The sequence below is a fragment of the Leptinotarsa decemlineata genome, unplaced genomic scaffold (genome assembly GCF_025532065.1).
Source record: "Leptinotarsa decemlineata unplaced genomic scaffold, Ldec_3_MD MMD2_tig00026369_RagTag_RagTag, whole genome shotgun sequence".
NCBI classification, from domain to species: Eukaryota; Metazoa; Arthropoda; class Insecta; order Coleoptera; family Chrysomelidae; genus Leptinotarsa; species Leptinotarsa decemlineata.
Genome location: NW_027412709.1, coordinates 6,019,236 through 6,027,332, shown reverse-complemented (window position 1 = coordinate 6,027,332; position 8,097 = coordinate 6,019,236). Strand labels below are relative to the sequence as shown.

The following is an 8,097-nucleotide window of genomic DNA, read 5'->3' as shown; positions in this document are numbered from 1 at the left end:
TTGATGAATTCAAAAAAAAAAAGCAAGTGCTCCAGAAAAAATCCCAAGTGATTTTTCTCAGAAAGTAGAGAAGGAAAAATCTTCATACTAAGAATTTATATTCTATGAAAATATGGAATTGGGTTATGAATAAAATTTGACAGTATGTGCCAGTTTCATCAGAACACTCTCAATTTCTGACTGATAATAATAAAATTATCTCAAATCTATCAAGGGAATACTATGGCATAGTTTCAGTTCATCAGCTGATTGAATGAATGCTTTTTCTTCAAACTGCAACTCGGTCTGTTACTCGATAATTAATGAAACAGTACTTTTGATTCTAGCTACCTGAATCATGATTCTCATTATTTTATTATGAAACAGAGCAGATTCATTGACATGGTATGAAAATTATGAGCAGGAAGCAGTAAGCATTTTGGAGTTATAAAATCTGTCATAATTCCATTCGTGTAATTATCTTGCATCAATCTTTCAGTGAATATTTAAGGAAACTCCTGCAGCGCTGGCACCAAAAATACTTTCACGAACGGTTTTTGTAAAAGAATGTATTTCGATGGTGTATATACAACGTGAATAATAGTATTTCGTTTCTATATGTTGCTATCGAGAAAATAAATTATGATTCAATATTTTCAACATGAAAAAAGTAGATGTTTCAAATCACAGAAAAAAATGATAGACATGAATTCAAAGATAACTTTCAATTAAAAATGAATATGTTATGGATGGTTGATAAGTAATTACTTTTATTTTTATTGGTGTATGAACTCATTACAGACAAAAAGCATATATTTGATACTCATCTGCCAAATATTCGGATCATGAAATATGTCCATTGCTAGAAGGATCACAAAACGAGTTCTTTGAAAAAATCATATTGCTAAGTAACACATGAATATCGATACCTCTGATAATGAATTAATTGGTTACTTCATATACATCGTATAGTGATTTGAATGGGTTCGGAAAAATAAATGGAGCTCATCTGAAACAACAAATTTTCGACAAAGACCAGAATTTTTTTTTTTCAAGTGAAAAATTCCGTACTTTATATTATCAATCAACTCTGAACTAGATTGGTAGGAAGAAATTCTACGGTAGACATAATGGTTGAAGTGTATGGTGATCCTAGATGTAGTCATCATCTCTTCAGAGATGATGATGGAATTTTAGAGGATTTTCAAAATGTGGACTTCTGAGAGGAGACGATTATTTTCAAAACTATAATAATTGGACGTTCATTCGAAATATTCTCGTTGCCGCATGAAAAATTCGAAACTTGTTCATTATTTTACATTTCCCCATTTATAGCGATGAGAATAAATCGTCTGTTGAAAATATCGCAAAAACGATAGTGAAAGCCTAGGCCACAATGAGTATAATTTCATTGTTTGAAAACAAATATAAATATGAAGGAAAGAGAATTGAAACTTTATTTGGTGTTTACCACTTTTATTTGTAACTAACGTTTCGTCCAAAGACATTTCCAAAGTTATACATAAAACTAAAAATGATTGATTACATTAGCCCTGATATAACACCACTGTAGGTAATAGTAGGGGTACTTAGCTCAATTGAGTACCTGAATTTTGTTCACTTGGGACAATGTGGATACGCTGATTTGAAAACCGGTGAGTGAACTATATCGATTTGATCATTCAACAGGTTGCATCCGCAATGTTTATGCCGGTGCAACCTGTAAGAATTCCAAATAATTGAGTTTACAACCTTTCCTTGCATTGTGCAAAATTTCCGTAACGTTTTGATTCGGAAACTTGTGGTTGCATGCCAAGAAATGGTTTGAAAACGTCGCATCTTTTCAACCTGGTGTGAAGGACCTTTTCTGTTCAGCATACCGTTTTTGGAAATTTTGACCACATTGTCCCACATAAATACGATTACATTTCGAACAGTTAAGCTTTGTGTAAAAGAACAGGGATAATTGCGGGTTTTTTTCAGAAAAAACAATGTGAAGTGGCATTCAGACCACATGCCAGCTTATCTGATTTCCTTTTCAATGCCGAAGATGAAGTGGACAAGTTGGAGAAATCTGGAGTTTAGTGTCCAGAGGGTGATAATATTTATGTGAGAAAATGTGGTCGAAATTTCTCAAAACGGTATGCTGAACATGAAAGGTCCTTCAGACTAGGTTAAAATGATTCGACGTTGTCAAACCATTCCTTGGCATGCATTCACAAGTTCCCGAATCTAAACGAAAATTTTGCACTATGCAAGAAAGTGTTGCCAACTCAATTATTAGGAATCCTCGGAAGTTCATAAGCATAAATATTGCGGGTGCAATCTGATGAATGATTGAAATGATTCGAATTAGCGTATCCACATTGTCACAAGTAAAAAAATTTCAGGTTCAAGTAAGCTAAGCTATTATTACCTACAGTGATGTTTTATGAGGGCTAATGTGATCAACCATTCTCAGTTTGATGTATAAGTTTGAAAGTGTCCTTATAGGGCGAAACTGCAGTAACGTTAGTTACAAATAAAAGTGTTAAAAAACATAGAAAGTTTCAATTCTCTTTTCTTCATAATGTTTTCCCACCACGTAGTAACCGCTTCATCCATTAATTTATTGAAACAAATATAATATTTGATTCTAATCCTTCATAGTTTCAGGTGAAGCATTGAAAGGCTACTCACCTCTCAAGGTACTGTCTCGAGCCGACATTGTCCCAAATTTTTTATTTAGGTGTCTGAAAATAGCGTTCAACATTGGACGCAACTATTTAGTATTTGAGTAAAACGAGTGGAGCAGTTCCATAAGGAGGTTGTTCTCTGAATATGAAAATTATTAAGAATGGAAGCTTGAAATATTATCAAACTGAACTTCGAGACACCTGAGCAATATGAAAAAAATATTCACTCGGTCAGGTAATGGTGGACTCGTTAGCTTATTGGATAAGCGATATGGTCTGATACGTGAGAGTTATCGCACGCTATGATGACCGCAGATGACGAAAAAATCCACTTTGAAGAAGTTTCCAACCCATTCTAATTTACGAAACCTTTCACCTTTGTTGATATTGTCCCAAATTTTTTATTTAGATGTCTGAAAATAGCGTTCAACATTGGACGCAACTATTTAGTATTTGAGTAAAACGAGTGGAGCAGTTCCATAAGGAGGTTGTTCTCTGAATATGAAAATTATTGAGAATGGAAGCTTGAAATATTATCAAACTGAACTTCAAGACACCTGAGCAATATGAAAAAAATATTCACTCGGTCAGGTAATGGTGGACTCGTTAGCTTATTGGATAAGCGATATGGTCTGATACGTGAGAGTTATCGCACGCTATGATGACCGCAGATGACGAAGAAATCCACTTTGAAGAAGTTTCCAACCCATTCTAATTTACAAAACCTTTCCCCTTTGTTGATATTTGTGTAGCTTCCTGATCAGATGCTGTACCATGTTGAGTTGAAAATTATTGGTTGTATTGAATAAGTCTGACTCATCGGGGAAAGGGATTGACGTATAATACCTATTGAGAGTTGAATGAGAGTTATAGGTGTCACCCATAGAGGTATTATTAGTCTTTTTTGATGACGCATCATCCTACGTAGTGTGCATTCGTGCTATATAATGTATGTGGCTTGCACGAAATTTTTGGGCAGCAGAAGTAGAATCTGCATCAGGAAAAGAAACAAACTGCCCATGCTTTTCGAAAGTCTCTTATGTGACTGTTGCTGTGGATATTAACTTGAAAATCTTGTACTTCAGAAGACCAACAATCTCAATATCGATCAAACATGGTTGTTATAACGGACTTTCCAGAAAATGGTCAACAGGTTGGATTTCAGAACTGCACATTCCGGCTCAAATAGCTTTAGAACACTTAAGGGGATGATAAATGGTACTGGGTGTGCACAAAAAAGTATGTCTGTGAAATGTTTCATATCTAAATGTTCCACGATCTAAAGATTTGTTGTGCTCTCATAACGGAAGATGTCGCAGGCCAGGTCCCCACTAAACTGAAGAAAAAGTAATATGCTACGCCCCACAACGGATCTGGTTTTCAACGTTTGGCAGAAACTCATCCCTGTCACTTGACCTTTCTGTCAGCCGACCTGCGTGATCACTCACTGAATGGGATAGTCGGCACCGTTCAGAACCTGAACAAATTTGCTCAAGTGTTTTCCACCATGACCTTTCGTGTGTTGCAGTAGGAGATGAATTGACACACTTACTTGAAACCAACCTAACTACCTACCTCGTGAGGGTATTGAGTAATAAAGTGTTATGAGATTAAATCAAATTGAAGGGGTACATTTGTAGGAGAGGTTGATTTTTGGGAAAGAAAGGTTTCGAGTTTCTACTTTCTCATCTTGATACAAAAAATGTGGAATTGATTGCTTCCCTCCTTTCTTTGGAATATCTCCACATTCTCTTGTATCAAGGAAAAGTAGAAAACCAGAAACCTTTCTTTTCCGAAATTGAATTGTTTTGTCAAACAACTGTTCCATACCAATTTCAAGTTTACTCAGATCACTCTCGTCGATGGAAGTTGTATATTAATGCATATTCATATATGTATTTCTGTCTTCCTGCTTCGCTTGCTCTTCCGGACAAGATTCACTAAGCTCAAGATGTACTTCCGGAGTAATATCGAGAAAAGGAAAAGAACAAATGAATTAAATGGAAAGTTATGGTGATAAGTACATCGAAAACATTGGAAACGATTTCGAAATGAAACAGAAATGATAATACTCGAAATGAAATCAGTCACAGCTTTTTGATATCTGTATGTTGGTTTCTAAAGACAAGAGGGATTTCTTCATGTAGCTCAAGTATAAATACTCAGCAAATACCCAACAAAATTGATGATGTTCGATTGATAAATTGATCTGAAATCGACTTGGAAAAAACTTCCTAATTTTCCAAATACTTTACGTGTCTTCGATTGAAATATCTGAACTTCTAGACTAAAAATTCAACAAATATTACCGTCCATTATTTGTCAATTTCAAGTCAATTACCTAACAAAGGTCAGTTACCTAATGTCCTAAATCATCATATTCAAATTCTGAGATATGCCGATGAATGCAGTGAGTCTTGCCTACGCATATCGAGTCTTATGTAAGAAAGTTAGTTAATTGTGACCTTGACTTAATTGGAATTTTTTTCCTGAAGGTCTTACATTTCAGCTTTGGTTTTACCATCACTGTATGATGTCTACTAGTTCGGTGTACAGGTGCATTTTGTTTGATTGAGTGGGTAGTTTTTACATACTGAATTTTGTTTTGAAGATATTGCAACTATTTCGATTAAAGTAAGTGGGATTGATATTTATTATGATGCAATAATTCACTTTTATATATGTGTTTGTATTTTACTATTCCATTATTCAAGATTATGAAAGTGAATGCAATAATCGACTGCATTCGAATATTTTCGTTTTTACTGGAACATTCGCCAAAGATTCGTAGTGAGTCATGTTGTAGAAAAGTTCCTTGAGGAAAAAAAAATATTTCATATTTTTTTAACAAATTTTCGTGAGGGGGTTGGTATTTTATACTGTTCTTTGTGTGTATCAACTCCTAAAACAGCCAAATAGACAGTTGAATAGATAAATGTAACAAAGAACAAACTGAAAAATTTAGCTCTAGAAATAGAGTAATTATTGGAAATTTTGATGGATATTTAACATTTAGGAAACTATCCCTCGCCTTTCTCCATAAATCTACTAGTGAATAATGCCACAATCGAAAACAATTCATTTTTTTTTGACAAATATCACAATGAAATGTCTAGATATTTTATCCAATAGTCCACAGGAATTGAAATACAGAATGTGAATTTTGGTTCACATTTCCGTTTTTAATCTCTTGTCGTAGCAATGGTAGCGGTTTGGATACAATTATTTCTCATTCTGTTCCATTGCGGTTGTTTTCATGATATGATTTGCTATCCTTGACCTTGTTATCTGTCTTCTCTTCATACACATAGGATGTTCGTTTTTTTTCCCAACACAAAAAAAATATAAATATGAAGGCTCAAAGACTAGTACCTGATAAAACATTCGTGAAACGAGTGAGTGGATTTATAATATAACGTGTTCCTATGGAAAACATATATTCAGTAGGTAATAGGTGAATTTCAAATAACTCTGTGAAAATGGATCGTACCTGGTTACCGTTGCTGGAACGAAAGGTTAAAAATGGAAATATGAACCTGAATTGAATTTTTGATGAGCGTTTAGTATTTCACATACAGGCTGATTCACGGTGGATGGCACATTAGACGTTTCTGGTGAACCAGACAACGGATTACTTTGAAAATTCAATGTAGGGCATACTCGGACATTCTCTAGCCAACTGAAATATTTTCGACAATGCGGTGTTGCCGCTTCTATTAGAAAGCAGTAGCAACTTTGATTTTTCAAATGGAACACTCTGTATATAATATTATTTTTGGAATCTCCAACAATTTTCTTCGAAAATCATGACTTCTAAAATGCCGATATCTTTTAGTTAAGGAGTACTATGATATCGAAATTTGGTTTGGAGTTAGGTGATACTTGGACACTTCCCACACGTCAGCCTAATCTTCGTTACTTCAATACAGGGTGGTATAAAATACAGTTTTTTCGTTTGCTTGAAAAAGTTGCTGAAATTTGATTATTTTAAATGAAACACCCTGTATATTATAGAAAATTCGGAAAGCTGCTGAAATTTGCTTTCTTTCTATGTACATCATACCTATACCTAACTAGTCAAGTTTCGGACTTATGAACATTTATTTGTGAAAATGTCCCTTCAGAATGGTATTTCCATTCGGTATTTGGTAAGCAGGCCATGATTACTATTTGACAGTAGCGTTGTGACATTTTCCTAATAATATCGACATTTTCGTCACTTCAGAAGTTGCAAATACTTTCAAAACGATGGAACAAAACTATTCAAACGAAGTTCTTATGAATTTGTTTATTATTTTTGGATAGTGTGACAAAATTATCAGCAGAACATGTAGAAAGTTCAATGAAATGTATCCGAATCTACCGCCAATGAACCTCGAGAAATTTATACGAATTCAGAACAAGTTCAATGCATTTGGATCAACTTTAAAAGCACCAAGAAACTTGCCTCGACCCGTAACTTTCGAAGACAACCAGATTAATGTCTTAGCATATTTTCACGCATTTCCCGAGTCATCGATAAGAAGTGCTGAAGAAGATTTGGGTATAAAATATTCATCGGTTCGAAGAATCTTGCGAAGACATAAAATGCATGATTATAAATTCACCAAAATTCAAGCAATGAAGCCTCAAGATCCTCAACAGACAGTAGAACTTTGTGAAATATTTTTGACACGCAATTCAAGAAGATCCACTTTTTTTAAATAAAATTATTTGGACTGATGAATCGAAATTTTCGAGAGAAGGGATTTTCAATAGAAAAAATCGTCATTATTGGTCCAGTGAAAATCCTCACGTCACAAAAGAAGCCGGATTTCAAGAAAAATTTAGTTTTAATGTCTTCTGCATGTTGATGGACAACAAATTGAGGTACGTGATATACGAGGAGTCATTAACATCCAGAAGCTACCTGAATATTTTGGAGAATACTGTAGACAGTTTCGTGGATAATCTGCCACTCGAAGATTATCGAAACTGTTGGTACCAACTAAACGGAGCTCCTGCACATTGCACAAGAGAAGTGAGCGCAGAACTGGATAGACTATTTGACGATCGGTGGATGAGGCGCTTGGGACCATGGAATTGGCCAGCGAGATCACCCGATTTTAATCCATTAGATTTTTATTTTAGGGGAATGTTTAAAGGAAAAGTTTACAAAATACCCGTGCGTTCGAGAGATGAATTGTTAGAAAGTATTGCCCAAACATTTGAAGATTTGGATCCCAATGAAATCAGATCTGCCACCACGAAAGTAGTCAACACCCGCATTTTAAAGTGCTTGGAAGTGAACGGCCAGCGATTCGAACATATTTTGAAATATTCCACATGATTGTTTTACTTTTTTATAATTATTCATATCAATATTTCCAATTTCAAGTTTTTTGGTGCTTTTTTAAAGTTTATCCAAACATATTCGGATTCGGATACATTTCATTGAACTTTC

At 34.6% G+C, this 8,097-nt stretch overlaps 2 protein-coding genes across 2 annotated transcripts in view; one reads left to right on the top strand and one right to left on the bottom strand.

Moving 5' to 3' along the window:
* Nucleotides 1-8,097, bottom strand: part of LOC111507510 (uncharacterized) — a 484,193-nt gene that overhangs the window by 254,079 nt on the left and 222,017 nt on the right. The gene's annotated exons all lie outside the window — the stretch shown is intronic.
* LOC111506164 (uncharacterized) overlaps nucleotides 5,170-8,097 on the top strand; it is a 67,750-nt gene continuing 64,822 nt past the window's right edge. The window contains exon 1 of the mRNA XM_074185233.1: nucleotides 5,170-5,288. The gene's annotated coding sequence lies outside the window, so the exon portion shown is untranslated. The remainder of the gene's footprint in view (nucleotides 5,289-8,097) is intronic.